The following is a 19,268-nucleotide window of genomic DNA, read 5'->3' as shown; positions in this document are numbered from 1 at the left end:
CATTTTATTCCTATAAAATAACGACGACTTGATAATTCCCCAAAGTGGCTTCAATTCCACATAAGCAAGCCGCACCTAGCCGTCGAAGTCATGACCTAAGCAATTAAGATGTCATGGCCGCCATTTTGAATTATAATATCACCGTTGCATTTTTCGTTACGGCACCATATTGAAAATCTTTATTTTCTAAGCAATAAAATCAGGGAAAATTTTTTAATGAATAAAAAATTAATTAATTCAATTTTAATAATAATGTTCCGCCATTTTTAAATTATGACATCACGTCCACCATCTGGAAAATCCGTAATTATTTAGCTAATATTCAGGAAAACTTTTTATTTAATTAAATAATTTAATACAATTTTAGTAAAATTTTACTTAATAAACGCACTTACGTCATGAACTACTCATTTGAAATTCAGAGAGAGAGCAAAAAAAAAAGCGATGGATCCTTCAGAAGCTAATGAAAGAGACCTCCCACCACCAATGCCCAGGTAGATATATCGCCAGCTAGTATGACGTCATGCCCGTCATTTTATTTTCTTCTGGAGGCCGCCATCTTGGATCTGAAATAGGGTTTTAATCTTCTAGAGGACGTTACCGTCATGTTAGTTTCATTTTCACCCGCTAACATGCAATAAATATTTAGTACCAAAGCATATGCAATCTTGTCGGCCATCTTAGCCACCATCTTGGCCACCATCTTGGAAATCTGTATTTATAAAGCTATAAATTAGAGAAAATTCCAAAAGTAAAAAAATCAGTGTACAAACAAATGTTTCTCATAAAGTTATGTCTGAGTTAAATTTCAAATCCGGTAAGATTGCAAGAATGTAAAAAATTCCCGGAAAAAAAACGAATAGAGAAAAAAATTCGTTTTGGCTGAGTGTTGATAAAAATGCAATTTATTTAATGAAATAAAAATTTTAAATGGTTTTTTTTTTAATATAGGCCTACTCATTAAATTACAATTCCTGCAAGTATGGGCATTCAGTTAAACGCTTCATTTTGAATGTTCATTACTTATGGTGAAATAAAAAATATATATAAATTTAAAAAAAAACTTTCAATGCAAGCACAAGTATTTCGGCTTTCTTGTGTGCGGTTTGGTGGCAGAAAGAGTAACGCTAGAGAAATCATTCAGCCGTCCTCCTCTAATCCCATTCTGTGCTCGATGGAGATAGCTTTCCGCTGTTCGACCTACCCTCCCCCCTCCGCCCCACCCCCCACTCATCCTGCGCGGAAGGACACACACCATCCATCCTCGTGCGAGGTCCGACGCAGTCCGACGCAGTCTGGTCCCAGGACACAGGACGAGGCGCCGGGATCCACTGAGGCCAGGTCCCACTCAACGCTGAATCGCACAAAGGCCCGAGGGAAATACTACCTCTGCGTCCGGTTTCACTCGGAGCTGTCAATCTTCGAGCGCGCTCTACGTGACATCAATTTGCGAACACCTCTGTCCGTGCATTCTGAGCTTCGGAACCTTCCGTACACGCCTCTCTCAGCTAGAAAAACCTACCGCCTTTTTGCAAAAAAAAATCTTAACTAGTTAAAAAGTCTTTGTGGCCCCAAGTTAATAATGTGTAGTAAATTGAAATTTTACGAAATAAATATTAATGCTTGTCTTAAAATATTATGAATAACTAGTACAGATAAAATTCTTATTACACTATTTCGTAGGTGTCTTAATGTAATTATTTGTGGGGAACCTAAGATTTCAAATTTAATTCCATTAAAACATTATAGACTTAATTATAAATATTGAGTTATCGAGTTATATATAAAAATAATCAAAAGAAAGCTTTATATATATAAATTTTAAGTGTACCTACTCTTAAAATATTTGCTTTTATTTATTTAACTCTATGATAAAATATTACTAATTTATGAATCTAAAACGCTTTGATTTGACCCAGTATTTTGCTGAAATCTTTTAGTCAACCAATTTTTTTTTTAAATTTTGTTTTCGAAATTTCAATGAAATTGAAATAGGTTTTTTAAGTACCTAAAAACTTATAGGCATTCCAGTATTATTATATTTTAAAAATTTATTGCTTTGTCTTTTATTGTTATATTAAATAATAATACATTCAATTATTGCTGCTACGTTGATAATTTTTATGCAATTTTTCCACACTATTAGCTTTGTATCATAAAAATGCATTTGTTTCGTATACATTATATAATATTTCATAAATATTAACGAACATTTACATATATTGTTAAACATTAGTGATACACTTAATAAAAGCTTACATTCAACTATAGCAAGAATGTCTGTTAAAATGAAATGTGAAACAGTATTTCCTAATTAAATAAGAAGAAATGTTCACTTATTGTTACATATTTTTTTAGGAATACGAATTTTGGCAACTGATGCTAAGAAAAATTTAGCAGATTTCTTACATTATCAAAAGTGGACAACAAAATTTTGTCATAAATAGTTAATTAAATTTTTTTAAATTTTTTTAAGATTTGTATAAAATTTTGTGATAAATATATTAACATTATCATACAGTGTAAATTGCATTGTATTTCAAGAAATTTTATTAAAATCAATTATAATATAATAGCGTTAAAGATTAGCAATAAACATTTTTAACTGTGAAAATAATTTTTAGTTTTATTTTTCAATTAACATTTTAAAACATAAATTTACGATTGTGATTTTGTTGGGATGATATATATACTAGCTGCCCGACCCGGCTTCGCACGGTTGTATTTATGGGGGGGGGGGGGGGGAAATGAGACCAAATCTCCTATTTACAGTTATAATAAATGAAATAAAATGAAAATTAATTAATTTTGACAAACACTTAATACAATGCTTTGTAATGTACCGAAGAAAAAACGAATAGCACCGATGGTTTCCCGACTCTCGAGCACGCAACGTTGTCATGGAGACGAAGTACCCACTGTTTCCCGGGCTTAAACACCAATCAACATTGATAATCAGTTTATTATTAATTATAAATTATTAAGACTATTAATCGAAATAAAAACTACCCTATCTCTCAAGTTGGAAACAATTACACATAAATGCCAATTTTCATCGAAATCGGTTGACTTGGTAAAGAGTTCACTGGACCTTTTTAGAAATCAGATGTAGTTAGTAATTGTCTTCTTAATTTGAATAATTTATATCACTTTCAAATCCCGACCGACTTTGTTCTACCAGTGTATAGTTATTTACCTGTATATATCTAAAAATTGGTGGTCTGTATTTAATGAGTGATGAGGACTACACTAACAATGAAATAGTCGTTGCCATGGAGACGAATGAAGCATCAACAATGCTACAGCCGTTGCCGTGGTGATTGTCTGCCAACTCATACATACATCACATTAGAAAACTCTAAAATTATCAGATTAAGACCATTAATCGAAATAAAAACTATCCTATCTCTCAAGTTGGAAAAAATTACACATAAATGCCAATTTTCATCGAAATCGGTTAAGTGGTTTAGGAGTCCATTGAGGACAAACATTGTGACACGAGATTTATATATATTAAGATATACATATTTAAACATTTTATTTATTATTACTTAGTATTAAACACAATCACAAAAATATAATTGTGTTGTTTAAATCTAGACGTAGGTTGCAGTCGCCAGCAATGCTGCACATACTATACTCAATATTAAATATAATGCACTGCAATTCCTCACAAAAAACCTGAACAAAAATCATTATAGTAATAAGATGCAAGTGTGTGTGGAATTAGCTCAAATTCAGTTCAAAAGGATTCTAACCGTCTTTAATGGCAGAGGACTCAGTTACTCTAAATTGTTCTGCGGGTAACAACCAAAAACTGAAATTCCAACAATTAATTCCAAAATAAGTTCTAGTTTAAACTAACTACCGTCCTTGGGAAAAAGCTACGAGTTCGCCAAGGATGACAGACGAGTATAGAATACCTAGATACTTGAACAGTCTCAACGGTAACACACGTAACTTAGAACAGTAATAACTTAGAAACCTCGAAAAAATCCACGTAACTTAGAACTGTCATAAGTTAGAACGATCATAACTTAGCAACACGTAACTTAGAAACAGGCAAATCAGAACCAAAACAACTTAGAAACGTCGTAACGTAGAAAGTCATAACTTAGAACTATCACTACTTAGAAACCCATAACTTAGAACTGTAATAACTTAGAAACACGTAAAGCAGAAACACGCAACGCAGAACCACACAACATAGATAGGTCGTAACGCAGAAAGTCATAACTTATAACTATCACAACTTAAAAAATCACAACTTAGAACTGTCATAACTTAGAAAAACGTAACTTACAAACACACAACGCCGAACCAGATAACTTAGAACTATCATAACTTAGAAACACACAACTTAGAACAAGCATAACTTAGAAACGTAACTTAGAAACACACAGGATAGAATCTTCTAAGTCGTGTGTTTCTAAGTTGTGACAGCATCCCAGTCTCAACTACTGCTGGTACTCGTCTCTTTCCTTTGTGGCTACCAGCGAGTGTGAAACTCGCTCTCCACCCGTCGGAATGACACGAGTCTACAACTCGGTCTGGCAGCGATGACTCCCCGTACTCGCTCTGAGGCCGGCATTATTGGCCCTTCAAGCCAGTACTCGTCTAGCGATCACAGTCAGGCCAACTCGCTCAGTGACTCGTCTCCAGGCAGTGAGTCCCCACTCGCTCTGCGGGCATCCCTAATGTAGTGCGCTGTCTGATCACGGGTATTTCAGCCAGCGAGTAGCAAGACCAGTCAACACTCGATTGGGGCACAGCTTCCACTCGCTCGCTTCTCGTCACTGACGGTGCTGTGCAGGCTGCCAACTGCAGGGGTTTACATACCCGTTGCTGCGATGACAACATATGTTTGTCAGCCGCTTGTCGCTGCACCCCCCCCCCCCTCCCCCAAGTCTACATGGGATGACTTACACTAATTGGAAATTACAGTATATCATCCATTTACACTTTTCACATAAATAAACCCAAGTTTCGGTCTATATACACAATACAGGGATAAGAATTAAAAATTACGGCAGACAAACGTAACAAGTAAAACTAACACAGATAGCTATACCAGAAAACATTTCCTTTTTAATGGTCCAATTCCTTTCATTACTTTGAAAGAGATATACATTTATTGTGTAAACATCTTAGCTCCCGGAATACGACATATAGTAGGAATAATTACGTAAAAATGAAACGGAAGCTGATGAACGGAAATGTGACACAAACATGGTGGACCAACGTGTATAAACACAAACCCGCTTATAGCCATTAGCTTAAAAAAATAGGGCCACAAACCAAACGTTTTGGTGTGCCAAATGAAACTTTATGATTGTGAAACTACTTTGAAATATATATGATAAAACTAAAATAGTCATAGTGAAACGTATCCGAAGTTTTAAAATTTCTAAGAAGACTGGCATTACAATAATCATTATTATAAATCATATTATACCTGAAATATGTCAATGGGCTAGGTAGAACAGTGTTAGAGCGCGCGCTTCTTACCTTAAAGCGTTGGTTTGAATCTCGTCACTGAAAAAAAGATGTTTTGCTATTTTAAATATCATTAATATAATATTGTATTATATAATTAAATGTTGAATGAAATAAATATGGTTAAGGTTTATTTATAGTATTTATTTGCATGCTGATTTCGTTAGTTTAAGCAAAAACAAATTTACAAACATAAACTTAGTTATAATATGTGTTTTAAATTTTTTCAGGTTGATTAGTAATGCCATTGAATTATAACTAATAAAATGTGCGGATTCTTTATTGTATCATCTCTTTAATGAATTTTAACAATATGACAGTATTTGAATAAAATTACTTGTCAAAAATCAGTTCCAAAGCCTTTGATTAAGGCAATTTTCAAGTCTTCTTCGCTTTTATCAGAGCCGTTTATAATATTTTTAAATTTCAACTTTTTTCATGCTGTGAGAGATGATGGAAAACAACGTTTAGGATTCATGGCACGAATTATAGTGACGAGAGTAGAATATAAATTTGTAATTCGCTTTTATAAATTTTGCTATGTGGTTGAAAAAGGAATATTTTATTTATCAACATATTTATGAAGTTCAGTATTTTTTTAAAATTTATACTTTAAATTTATAGTCCAAGTTTTGAATTATAAGTTTATTTGCATAATGAACAACGTGAGAAAACATGAATTTTCTCTTAAACGAGTTTAAATGTTTACACATAAATGGCAAGTACTAAAAGTCTTGCTTACATTTTTTATTGCATCATATAGATTGTTATAAAAAAATTTCTCTAAACATTTAGAATGTACAGAAGTGAATTATGATTTATGCAAAATATGTTGACCCTGTGAGGAGGTATCTGTGCATCCTACCACAGAATTAATCTCTAATGGACTCACACAATTGCAATCCCCATTTTGACAGTTTTCCATTGATGCGAGTTGTCAGAATTGCAATAAATAAAAACCACAATGGAGAAGCAATCAAAACAGTATTTATTTCCCGCGTGGTCCTTGAATAGCAACAAGCTCACAAAATGAAAAATATGCATATTTATGAAAATAAATCACACGTTTCCGGAGCACCAAAATCCACACCGCAGGCTACAATTATTTAGTGCATGTTTGGAAAAGGGAGGGGGGGAACTAGTTTATCGGTGAACACAGAAGCCGACGTAGTTCCTCTGAAATAAAAGAAAAAGCCTTATCTACGACAATGCATAGTTTATGGTTGCTTATTTGCATAATTTGTAAGCGTTTAGATCACAGGCAACAAAATGGAGTGCCGAGTTGGAAATTTTTTTTTACAAAAGTATCTGATTTGTATTCAGCGGAGGCTGCGCATAATTTATCGTTTCACAGCCGACTTGTTCGAAAAAATTCTGAACCACTGCAACGAGTGTTTGATTGCATTAACGATTTCTGCTGGTACAATATGACATGTTCGTTCCGCTGTGACAACTATAGCATGCCAACCAAACTTCTCCAGAGAGTACGATTCGTTGATTCGCTTACTGACATTCAATACTTGGTAAGTTGTGTTTACCGAATTTGAATAGCTACAATATAGCACGCACTTAAGTTTCATTTAAGTGTTGGTGAGGGAAACATGTGTTCAATGACCATTTTCTTTAAGTTTAATTGACTTGTTGCTGGACACTAAAAAAATGTAATTTTCATTAAAAATTTTAAAAAGGGTTTTCTACATAAATGTTCTAAGAACAGTCCCAATACAAACAATTAAAGGCAAGGAACATAATTGTTTTTAAAAATTTAGGCTTTTTTTAGAAAAAAAAATTAACTGAATTCATCATCAGTGCACTTAATGACAAAAATGATTTTTCCGCAGTTGTAATGTTTGTAAAGGCTATAATTTAACGATATATTATCGCGAAGGTCTAGCAATTATTTTGAATTTTATTAGAAAATAATTGTCATTTGAACTAACTAAATCTGAAAAACTTATAATTAAAAAATATACATGTTTTTATTTTAAACGTATAGATATACAGTTTTTATTTTCATGATTTTGAATGAAAAAGCAGCTTGGATTTTAATACATGGCGAAAGAAATTTATATTTTACTAGATAATGCCCGGCATGCGTTGCAATGCCTCAATCAATTTTTTTGTAATGTTTTAAACGTATACTAAGCATCTCTCTTTATGTCTCTAATTCTCTATCTCTCTATGTATATCTCTATAACTCTCTCTATCTTTCTATTTATATCTCTATCTCTCTATATATCTTTCTAGCGGACCCGACAGACATTGTCCTGCCCAAATATACTTTTTGTGAGATATGGATATGGCGGTAAGTATTTCTACGCTGGACATTTTGTATCTTCTCATTATACATACCCCTCCTCTTGGGCACGCCACTGCCGTTACCAAAAACCTTTCCCATGGTTACGCAGAAGGCAACAACAATGCAAAAGCCCGTTGCCATGGAGGCTAATTATCAACAATGCTTAGTTTGTTTTGCTTTTAAAGCGTGTATTTTTAGTTTTTCTTAACTCAGAATCGAGATAAAATATCCAATTGTGAATATAAACCATCCTCGAATCCCCGTGAACTCACACACAAAATTTCATCAAAATCGCGTACAAACAGACAGACAGAAAAAGTGCTGTTTTATTATAGTAAGATAGATAGATTATTCTTACATGTTCGCATCCATGCAGTATATGAAAAATCAGCATGCATAGCCCCACACCTATAACCTATAACTATACGTATCTGCTGCCCACGACTTTTTCCACATGGAATTTTGTATTATCTTGCACCATTTAGAAATTTAAACATTATAACATAACAGTTGATACAGTTGTAGTAGTTTTCTTATGTTCACAAATGATAATTTTTCTCACCTCTATTTCAGTCTTTGCAATAAAAATATGTTACTACCTAAATTTTGAGTAAATATGTTTCTACTTTCAAATGTAATGACGGGAAGACACTTCATAAAATGTCTTTGTAAACCACATTTACTGTTATTTCCGTCTCGAGCTAGAATGTAAAGATTGTCTGCATTACTGACCCGCGAGCAAGCTACATACATTTCAGAGAGAGAGAGAGAGTGAGAGAAAGACACCTAGTGAATGTCTATCTAACTAATTTTTTTATGAGAGCATATTTTCATTAAATAAATCATGAAATCATTCAACGATAAAAGCTGTTTATTTAATTAAGCGGACGGTTTCGCTCCAAGGAGAAAATTGACGCGGCGAGACCTCGTGGACATAGAGAAATGACACACACTCACTATTTGTGTGGCTATGAAACATGATTTTTTTCTGCAATTTAAATTGTAATATATAAAAAGGGTATTGAAAATTGAAACAAATATGGCGACACTATAAACTGTCAGGATCTTTATTTTTTTCTTACTCTCTACTTAGTTCCTTACAATAGCAAAACTTAATGGCTTCTAATAATGCGTTGCAATTTTTGCTTTTAAAGCGTGTTTTTTTAGTTTTTATTAACTCAGAATCGAGATAAAATATCCAATTGTGAATCTAAACCACCCTCACTATTTGTGTGGCTATGAAACATGATTTTTTTCTGCAATTTAAATTGTAATATACAAAAAGGGTATTGAAAATTGAAACAAATATGGCGACGCTATAAACTGTCAGGATCTTTATTTTTTTCTTACTCTCTACTTAGTTCCTTACAATAGCAAAACAATGGCTTCTAATAATGCGTTGCAATTTTTGCTTTTAAAGCGTGTTTTTTTTTTTTTTAGTTTTTCTTAACTCAGAATCGAGATAAAATATCCAATTGTGAATCTAAACCATCCTCGAATCCCCGTGAACTCACACACAAAATTTCATCAAAATCGGTCCAGCCGTCTAGGTGGAGTTCAGTGACATACACACGCACACAAGAAATATATATATAAAGATATACGCCTGGGATGTAGATTGAACCGATTTACCTATTTAAATTGTATAATTAATTTATCAAGATGTGTGCAATTAAATTTTATTCAAACATCAATTTGAAAAAAAAATTGAATGCGTAAAAACCAACAGTATAAATAAATATCTTGAATGGTCTCGAGGATCATTTCGTTACTACTTCGTAGAATAAATAAGTTGTGAAAACATAGAATGAATAAATAAATAAAATAAAAATATATTGGTTCAAGATAGTTTGTATCCTCTGGCATAAAACGCATAAGTGCATATAATGTTTTTATGCGTGTACTTCAAGGTACGAACTTTCCTATCATAAAAATTCGGTTTTAGTGAAAAACTTGGAAAGAAGCTTCTTTAAGGGAATATCATTTGAGAGGACTGGTGTAGTTTCAACTCTGTGGGGGCACCGAAGTTGTGCAGTGGCCGAGTCAGCCAGTCAGTGGCGGCTCCAGTTGGGAAGTCCGGTAAGCCCGGGCCTACACAACATTTTCAAAAAAGAAAATTGTAAATAAGACTTTTTTTTGACGTGACAACATCTAATAATTCGATGAACGCCGGTTGCACGCACGAAAAATTGTCCCGTTACGCTGTGTCCTGTTACGCTCGCTGTACGCTTGCGCCGCATCTATCTCTCTTCCACTTGATTGGAATAACCATCGATTTGACTTTTTCGAGGCACATTAAAATTCAAACACTCCCATTCGTTTCCTATTTTTCCTAACATCGTCCTATCCTTAACGGAATAACACAGATTTGAAGAAGTTAAATAGCAAACATGTATAAAAGTTACAGTTAAAATAATCTCTTCGTTATAGTAATAAACATATTTGAATTAATGAGTGCAAATAAAAATAAATTTATAAACTAAATTGTAGATTTCAATTTCACTCCTTCTTTGTATCCATACAAAATAGTGATAATTCAATAAATATGATTCAATTTTATTCATAAAAATATGCAATAATTTCATCAATGTTTTGTTATGACGTTGTCACGTTAAACTATCGTCCGTAAACTGACATTACAGACAACCATTTTTTTTACAAAAATTCACAACTCGTAATAAATGTTAGCTATATTTCGAAAACTATAAAAAAAGAATCTTTTTTTTTTCATTACAAACTGTAATCGTCTGACCTTCTGACAAGGGCAGTTTACGATGAAATGAAACTATACATTAGCCTGCAGGTTTTGTAACATTTTACATTTAACGTACGAGTTGTGTTGTGGTGTTCACCTCACATTAACACAAGTTTAATACTAACAATTATTTTTTGCGACCTTCATAGGTATTAAAGTATATTTTGTTGACATACAATCACACGCTGATAAGAATTATTCTTATGATAGATATATTACACAAACTGGACTCCGGAGAGAAATAAATGACCCCCGGAAAGCCACAAAACTTACCGTTTTGCGTCTTAATTTTAAAAATGCTGTGGACCACTCGGTTGTACGGGGGCAGAGCCCGTGCGGTATAGTCCGGGCCTACCAAAAAAAAATTATGAAATGAATGCATAATTTTATTAATAAAATTGAATCATTTTTATCGAATCATCACTATTTTGTATTGATAAAAAGAAGGAGTGAAATTAAATCTACAATTTAATTGATAAATTTTCTTTTATGTGCACTCATTAATTCATACATGTTTATAACTTTAACGAAGAGATTATTTTAACTATAACTTTTATACAGGTTTGCTATTTAACTTCTTCCAATCTGTGTTATTCCGCTAAGGATAGGACGATAATAGGAAAAGTAGGAAACGAATGGGAGTGTTTCAAGTTTTAATGTGCCTCGAAAAAATCAAATCGATGGTTGTTCCAATCGAGTGGAAGAGAGATAGATGCTGCGCAAGCGTACAATTAGCGTAACGGGACACATGGTAGCGGGACAATTTGCGTAACGGGACACTGTTTCGTGCGTGCAGTCGGCGTTCATCTATTTATTAGACGGTGTCACGTCTAAAATGAAACCTGGAGCCGCCCCTGCTGACCCAGCGCCGAGGGTCTCCGCCCTTGCGACTCGCTTCTTGCGTGGTGCGAGGACGACACCCAGAGGTCAGTCTGCAGAGTGGGTGTTTGCCGGAGCGCCGGAGCCGACGTCTGTCCGGCGCGATGTTGTGAGGCTGCTGGGAGACACAGAAACTAAGAAGCGGGGCACCGCCAGCCTTATCGCGGTGCGCAGCGGGGCGGGTGCTTGCGATCAGCGTCCCGCGTTCGACCCCTCGTGCGGCGACCAGACTTCTTGTTGCAGGGCCAGAACGTGCAGAGACGACAAATACATGCGGAAAAAAACTTTGGAAATTACCTGCCGGTTTATTTATTGAAGGACACCGTGACTAACTCCGGGTAAACCATATAAGGCAGGCGACAAGTGCAATGATTACAAACCCTGAGATCTCTTCTGCCCTTATATTCGTACACAGCAGCACTCTTCCCTCGTCCTTTTTTTCGTCTCAAGTTTATCACTGGCAGTGTCAGAACTTTCGTTAGGTTAAAATTAATTAAAAACATATCGGCACCTTACATTGCGTATCAGATGTTTGGCCCTTAACATTGGTGTACTTAATAACTGCAAATTAAAATAAAATAAAAAGCATATTTTTTTTTTACTCTTTTTAATCTTAAAGATTTTTAATTGAGATATGTGTTAATTTAAAATTCATCTGTCACGCGATGTTAAAGAATTTTATTCCTGATAATTAGCTATAATAAATATTAAATTAAAATTTTAACAATTATTGTCATGATTCCAGGAATGAAAAAATTAAGAAAATTCTCTTAGTCAATGGAACAGTCTTGTTTCTTTCTGAGCATAATGGTGTGACTATCACTTCATACCCATTTACCCGCGGAAGGTTAAGATCGGATTTCTGCAGAGGGGTAATCACGTGACGCCAGGGCTAGGTACCAGGTAACCCAAGCTTACCGACGAGGAAAGACTTCGAATCAGGAACCTGCTCGCCATCCCTTGCCCGAGAAGATCCGAGTCATCGTTGTGTGACAGCGTTTCCTCTGCTCCACCCCCCCCCCCACCCTTTTTCACTCTCTCTCTATTCCCCTCCGCTCTTCACCACCTCTCTCCCGTTATCCGTATGAAGTTTCTTCGGGAGTTCCTCGCCGTCTTGAGACGCCCAATTTCACGCCCCGTTGGAGATGAAACAACCTTCCTACCCCTAGATCCCGCCCTGCTCCCCTTACCGTGATGCAGAAAATCTTCCCACGCTTCGGCTTGTCCCTGGAAGCTCATTCGCGTGGCGTAGCCCCCTCCAGGTGCTCGCTCTGCTGGGACATTTCTTCGACTCGGCCCTTTCATCGACTCTTCCCCCTCCCCGCACGAAATCCCCCCCCCTTTCACGCACGACTTTCCCCCCTCACCCGGGCTCGACTTCCCCCACCACGCTCGACTTCTCCCCGTGTGACGTCACGTGGAGGACGCGTCTCGGCGTATCCGCCGACCGGGAAAATGCGTACTTGATTAGCAGCGACTCCCTGAAAGGAGAGTTAGTCCTTTTGCACTGAAGAAGACCGGGTTGACAAATTCGATTTATTTAAGCAGTTGAGTTCACGCAGACGTTGTGGAACTGGCAGAATTGCAACAGCGCCTTCGGTTTCAAACAGTACTATTTAGTTTACAGATACAAGAATAGACCACTGTGCGGAGCACTGAGGCCAACGCGCGGCGCCGCTGATCTCCCGCGGGAGTTGAGGCAATCAAGGAGACGAGCCCGAGTCGTCCGACGAGGAAGAATTGTGGGTGGGGCGAAGGAGGAGGAACGGGAAGAGAAAGAGATAATAGAGACGCATGAAAATTGAAGAGAGAGAGAGAGATTGTGTGATTTTTACAAATAATGCTACTGATCAAGATTCTTAATTTTTTTTACCACTATATGAATTTGTTTTTATTGAGTTTACCTTATTTACACACAAAGCACAGTAAAAGGAAAGTATTTATTTGAGTGGTTTTAAAAACGAAAGAAATTAAATGATTAAAATTACTTCTTTTATAAATGTTGTTTGGTCGCTGAAACAATTTTATGGTAAAACAACACTGATTTAACATTGTTTTGTTTATATTCTTGTAAATACCAGTTATTTTCCTCTGGACGTTGACATAACGCGTATGATGATCGATGGAAAATAATCTGGAAAAAAAGTGTCCAATTACTTAACGTTAAACCGAAAACAGCTAACAGGCAAATGATTATGTTTAATATTTCGAATTACAAGGATTTATTCAAGAATCTTAAATCCCACATTGCCACAAAATTTTACATACTGTGACTACAATTTTTTGTTGCGCAATCTTAACAACTCTAATATTGATAGCAGTTCAAAATAAAGTAAAACACACCATACTTTTGGCACCGTAATTATTCAATGACATATGGGGGGGAAAAATTTGAATTAGGTAACTTTGAATATTCATTGTATAATAAATCACAATCCCAAATTAGTTGGTTATTTGCTTAAACGAGTCATATTTTTAACTGATTTACATTTTAAGGAAGTATAGTTAATTTTTTACGATATAAAATACTTCGACAAAAATTTTGTCACATAAGTAATGCACATATTTATTTCTCTAAATTATTGGATTTTTAATTTTACTTCGATTTTTTATCAAAAGTAAAGCTTTTCAGGATTGCATAAAAAATATTGTACTCTTAGTATCCGTTAATTTGGTGAAGTGTAGTGATTTTAAAACTTTTAAAAAATGCCTGAAACTAAAATTTGCGACACTTTCTTAACCGTAATTAAATGGCATATGAACGTTTCTTCACTTGACGTAGTTCTGTAACTTTCTGTATATAATTGCTAAAAGAACGATTTTCAGGTCAAAAACTTTCCAGATGAAATAATTACGGTCTGAGCTATCAATTCATTCAATTTCTATGCTCTTTCATTCACTCCAATAATTTTTATTTTTGAAAAAATATTTTTATTTAATTGTTTTTGCTGGGCATATAGACAGTTGTAGTACTTTTTTTTCACTAAAACATTAGAAAGTAAAGCAATTTATAAACATTGAGAACTATTTTAAAACGAAACTTAATACACAGGAAATTTTATCCTGCAGCTTTTAGGTTAGATATCTTAGTTGAATCCAAATACATTTCAATTTTATCTTGGTGATATCGAACAAAATATAATAAATAAGCTATCTGATGAGATAGCTAAACTTGCAGCTTTAAAATATATTTTATATTTGGACTGTATGTACGGTAAACTTAAGATGCATGAGAATCAAATGAAGAAACGTGAGTTCAAGATGATAAATACTGTAATTTACCATTTTCGTAACGCAGGACAGACTGTAAAACGAAGTACCTAGAAACTCTGACAATAAGAAAAATACAACATAGGAAAAGGTTCTGGCTGGATGATATCGGTGAACTGACTGGAGCTGAGAATTAGTCATTTTTTCCCATTACAGAAGTAGATGCATATATTTGTCGCTTTATTTTGAATGTAAACATATAGTAAAATCTAATTAATTTTACAAAAAAAAATTTTTTTTATATATATAATTGTGCCGTTTTATTACCTGCATCTGGAACCAAGACTTTTCTAATATTAGTCCATTGAATTAATTCTCATCTGTTTTATATCGGACCAATAACCATAATCTGTCAAGTCATTTTATGTATATTTATAGGTAATTTTTAATAGTTTTTAGAATTTTTTCATGTTTTTTATTCATAATTACGGATTTAATATGCCATCCAAGATGACTGACTAGATGGTGGATGCTTTAGCGAGTGAAAGGAAAAAAAAAAAAACAAATTGGTCGCAGCTTTCTCTGGCAAACGAATTATAACTGGTGGCATTTAAGATAGCTGCAATTACGTCACAATGTTTTAAATAATATATGCCTTGACAAAAGAGTCGTGAGTCAGCTGCTTGGTTAAAAGTGTGAAAGAAAGATATGTTGACATTTCTACGAGTGCATTCACCGGGAATCGAACCAAGTACTTCTGAAATCTGAGACTTTAGTGTGTTTATAATCATTTTAATCATTTTTATGAATTTCTTATAATTTTGTTACAGGTTTTCTAAATTGCCCTTGCTGGGATCGAAACGAGCTTATTTATTAAATTAAATGAAATTCTTTAAATAATTAAAAAAAAAAAAAAAAAACAATTTTTTTTTCGAGTTTTTACGTAAAAATGGAATCAAGTCTTATGTATATACACGCGAGATGTCACATTTGAAGGACGTGGTTAAAGTTCAAGTTTTAAATTTTGAACTTAGAGGCTTGAATTTAATTTTTTTTTCGAGCAGCGTTAAGCTACTTTTAGGTATTTTTCAGCCCCCGTAATTGTTGTGAACTAACAAGTGAAATTTTCCTTCGAAGTGTGAATTGTTCGCTCAAAAAATATTTTTTTAATTTTTTTTTAATATTTTTTTTTTGTTAAATTTAGTAGAAATTTTTCTTAAAATCCAAGATGGTGGTCAGTAATTGACTTGTTTCTCACTCCTCAGCCTGTAGCATGTTCCAGATTCACTCATTCCCTTCTACTATCTTGGCATTTAGAAATCTTTGCCCAAAGAAGGCAAATTTTCAACAATTAATGTAAAAAATTTGTAACGGCAAAATTACTTTTGTAACCAATATGGGGTATTCAGTTTCCTACTTCTTCATCTTAACGGGTGTTTGACAACTCATTTGACCAGCCACTTCTACGTCTCGGCATTCCCTTAATTAATTGCACGGAGTAGATGGAACAGGTTGTTGAACGCGCTGGGAGTGAAGTATTGACCCATCCGATAGTCACGCAAGGTGAAAACCAGCGTGAGTCGTGCTAAAAGGATGGGAAATTAAGGTTTTGGGATAAGGGCGAAGGAGGGGGTGAAGCATTTGGCTGATAAAGGGCTGCATAATCCCCTTAACACGCTAGCGAAACTATCAAATGAACTTTCGATGCGGTTTTGTGCGTCTGCAGGTTTCTCCCCTCTTTATCAACCTCTGCGTGCGTGTGTTTCCTTGTGTAAAGGGAGCAGCCAGCGAACTTAAATTTCCTCCCCTCCGTTCTACCCATTGAACAACCCCTAAATATTGCTCACCCTTCCCTTCCCCTTTACTTGATCAGAACAATTCTAGCCAAATCCACCCCCTTTATGAGTTATTCTCTCCTCTTTCTCACCCTTCTCGCACATGCTTCCAACTCACCCCCCTCCCCCCCCCAAACAAATCCATTTTCAAGGGAACCACTGCCAATAGCAATTACAGCTTTGTGAACTGTCGGCATAGTAATACCCTCCTATACTCCTTCTGAACCACCAATTACCAATGCAGCTTGCTGTGAACTGAAAGCAAGGGGCGAACTCGAAGACTGGTGGCGTGCTTAAGGTTCCCGAGCGCCTGAATCCGTGTCATCGGCTCCTTAACATTCTGCAACCGAGTCTTACACCCAGTATTCTTGTAACCAGCACAGGTTATGAACCTGTGACAGCGCCCCAGTTTTTGCACTCCAGAGATGTCATTGAATGACGGTTGAGTAATAATTTACACGTTCCGAGTAAATAATTTTAAATTTTGAAAGAACATCTAGCCAGTTTTCTTCTCAAACCTTTGACATTGCAGGTATATAATTATATTGAATAAAATTTACAAATATTGCACCTACTTTTACATTATCCTTATTTAAGTTAAATTTATTTAAATATAGAAGTATGTTACTCTAAATTATTTTATAAGTTTTTAAGAAAAATAAATTTTGTCAGATTAAAATATTTGTTATTTGATAAAGATGAACCAGTGTTTCCCTACAAAGAATGAATAAAAAAACTTTATTAAATTTTAAATTTTAAGACCAGGAAATATAATAGTCAAAAATAATATCACAGCAATGTGCATATTAAAATTTACTTTTTATGTTAAAATGTGGAATTTTAACTAATAATATTTTTTACACTTTATCTTGAATTCTTTGAACTGCTGAAAATATAATATATTAGTAATGACTAGCAAAAACTATTTATTATATTTGAATTTTTTTGTTGGATATTTAGAGCATTGAATTTGTCGTTATGCATGTATGTAAAATTTTACTTAATATTTTAGTATGTAAAATGTTTTATTGCATCGATTATGTAAAACTTTAACTAAACAATTTCAAGTATTAACTAACAAATAGTAATAATTGACGTTATTCGAGAGGTTGATATAATTAAATTTAAATTTAAAATTTTTATCTAAGATTAAACATAAGTCGCCGGCAAAGGTGTTCAAAATATATAGAACACTAAAGATAACGCGGCCAAGATAATGGTCGATTAAATTTTCGAAATTCATTATCAAATGTGATTTATTCATTGATTTTTATTTTATCTTGTACACGGTTTTGTTCTGATGCATGCCCAACAAAACAGAAAAAAACATAAGAATTTGATTTTTTTTTAAATTATTACTTTTATAACGGCTTTTTATTGTGTATTTGGCTATATTTTAGTGTATTTTTAAACTTAAAAACAAGTCACATATCGTGTTAAAATTGCCATTTGGATGTTCACTACGAATTATATAGTTCAAAAGCTATTTTTATATTTCTTAAATAGGCTTTATGAAAATAATGTTACCATTTTATTGACAAAAAAAATTGCAGTTGTACTAATGATTGTTGTTATACAGTAAAATGAATTTTTTTTCATAGGTGTTTTTTTCTTTATTTAAATAAAACATTTATCTTGCCAACATTTAAATGTCACTTATCGGCTTTATTTTCGTTTTTTGTAGACAGGCTTAAATTCTTCTGACCTGACCGACAACATATCAATATTTTATATAGCTTTCATAATTTAATTTTAAAAAACATGTTATTAAATATACAATTTTAGGGTAAGGCTAAATTTAGTTAGATTATGGATAAATAAAGTGTTTTTTTTTTTTTGCTGTCATTATAAGAAAGGTATTTTATTTAATTCTTATTGAAAAAATAAATCAAAAAATGAAAAAAATAAAAATGATAATTTTTAATATGTCACCTGTTTGTCCAAAGCGAAGCTTTATAACTTTCAACATTAAATTATATTTTTTTTCCTCTCCGACTCTGTACGTAGAACTTCACAATAGCCCTACGGTGGTGGACGGCATAAGTTGTGAGGGGAGGGGGGACAAAAGACTCAAAACTCCCTCGTCTCCATTACAATTACGAACACGGGCCTAGACAAAAGGGAATGGTGGGGGAGGGAGTGGGAACCTGTGGGAAAAGGGAGGGAAAGCTTTTTTCTAGTCACCGTAAAAGGGTAAGGGAGGGAAGAGAGGGTTGAAGGGATATGCGTTGGAGAGGGGGGGGTTGGAGGGGGCGGGGTTTTCACGATACACGGTCCCTGGGCGTCCTTTGCCGTTCCTCTACTCCCCCCCACCCTCCCCCCCTCGACAACCCCGCCCCTGTTCTAGTACACACCCCCCTCCTCCCAAACCCCTCACGCAAAGTCCTTTCCCAGGTCGGCATTTACGTGGAACAACGAATGTAATCTCGTTTGGGCGTAACGGGTTCCATTTAAATTTTCAGCGGAGCGTAGCTGTTACGATGATAAAGAGCTGGTGCGCGCGTGTGCTGGAAGCTGTCCAGCCCGGCGGAAAGAATAACTGCCGCGTAACACATCCACGTGCGTTTCAAAAACGAAGAAAAAACGCATGAATAAATTCAAATGAATCGAAAAGCTTCTTCGGTAATATTTTCACGTGTATTAGTTTCACGTCAGTGTATTTTTTTTTATATGGATTTCGGGGAGTGACAGGTGAGGTTTTTTGTGAAGTTTAAATGTTTAATTTTTTTTTTGCTGGACCGATGTGTTTCACATTTTTTTTTATTGTTTATCCGTAGATCAGAGTATTCACAAA

The sequence above is a fragment of the Bacillus rossius genome, chromosome 5 (assembly GCF_032445375.1).
Source record: "Bacillus rossius redtenbacheri isolate Brsri chromosome 5, Brsri_v3, whole genome shotgun sequence".
NCBI lineage: Eukaryota > Metazoa > Arthropoda > Insecta > Phasmatodea > Bacillidae > Bacillus > Bacillus rossius.
Note: the sequence above shows the minus strand (reverse complement) of the source record.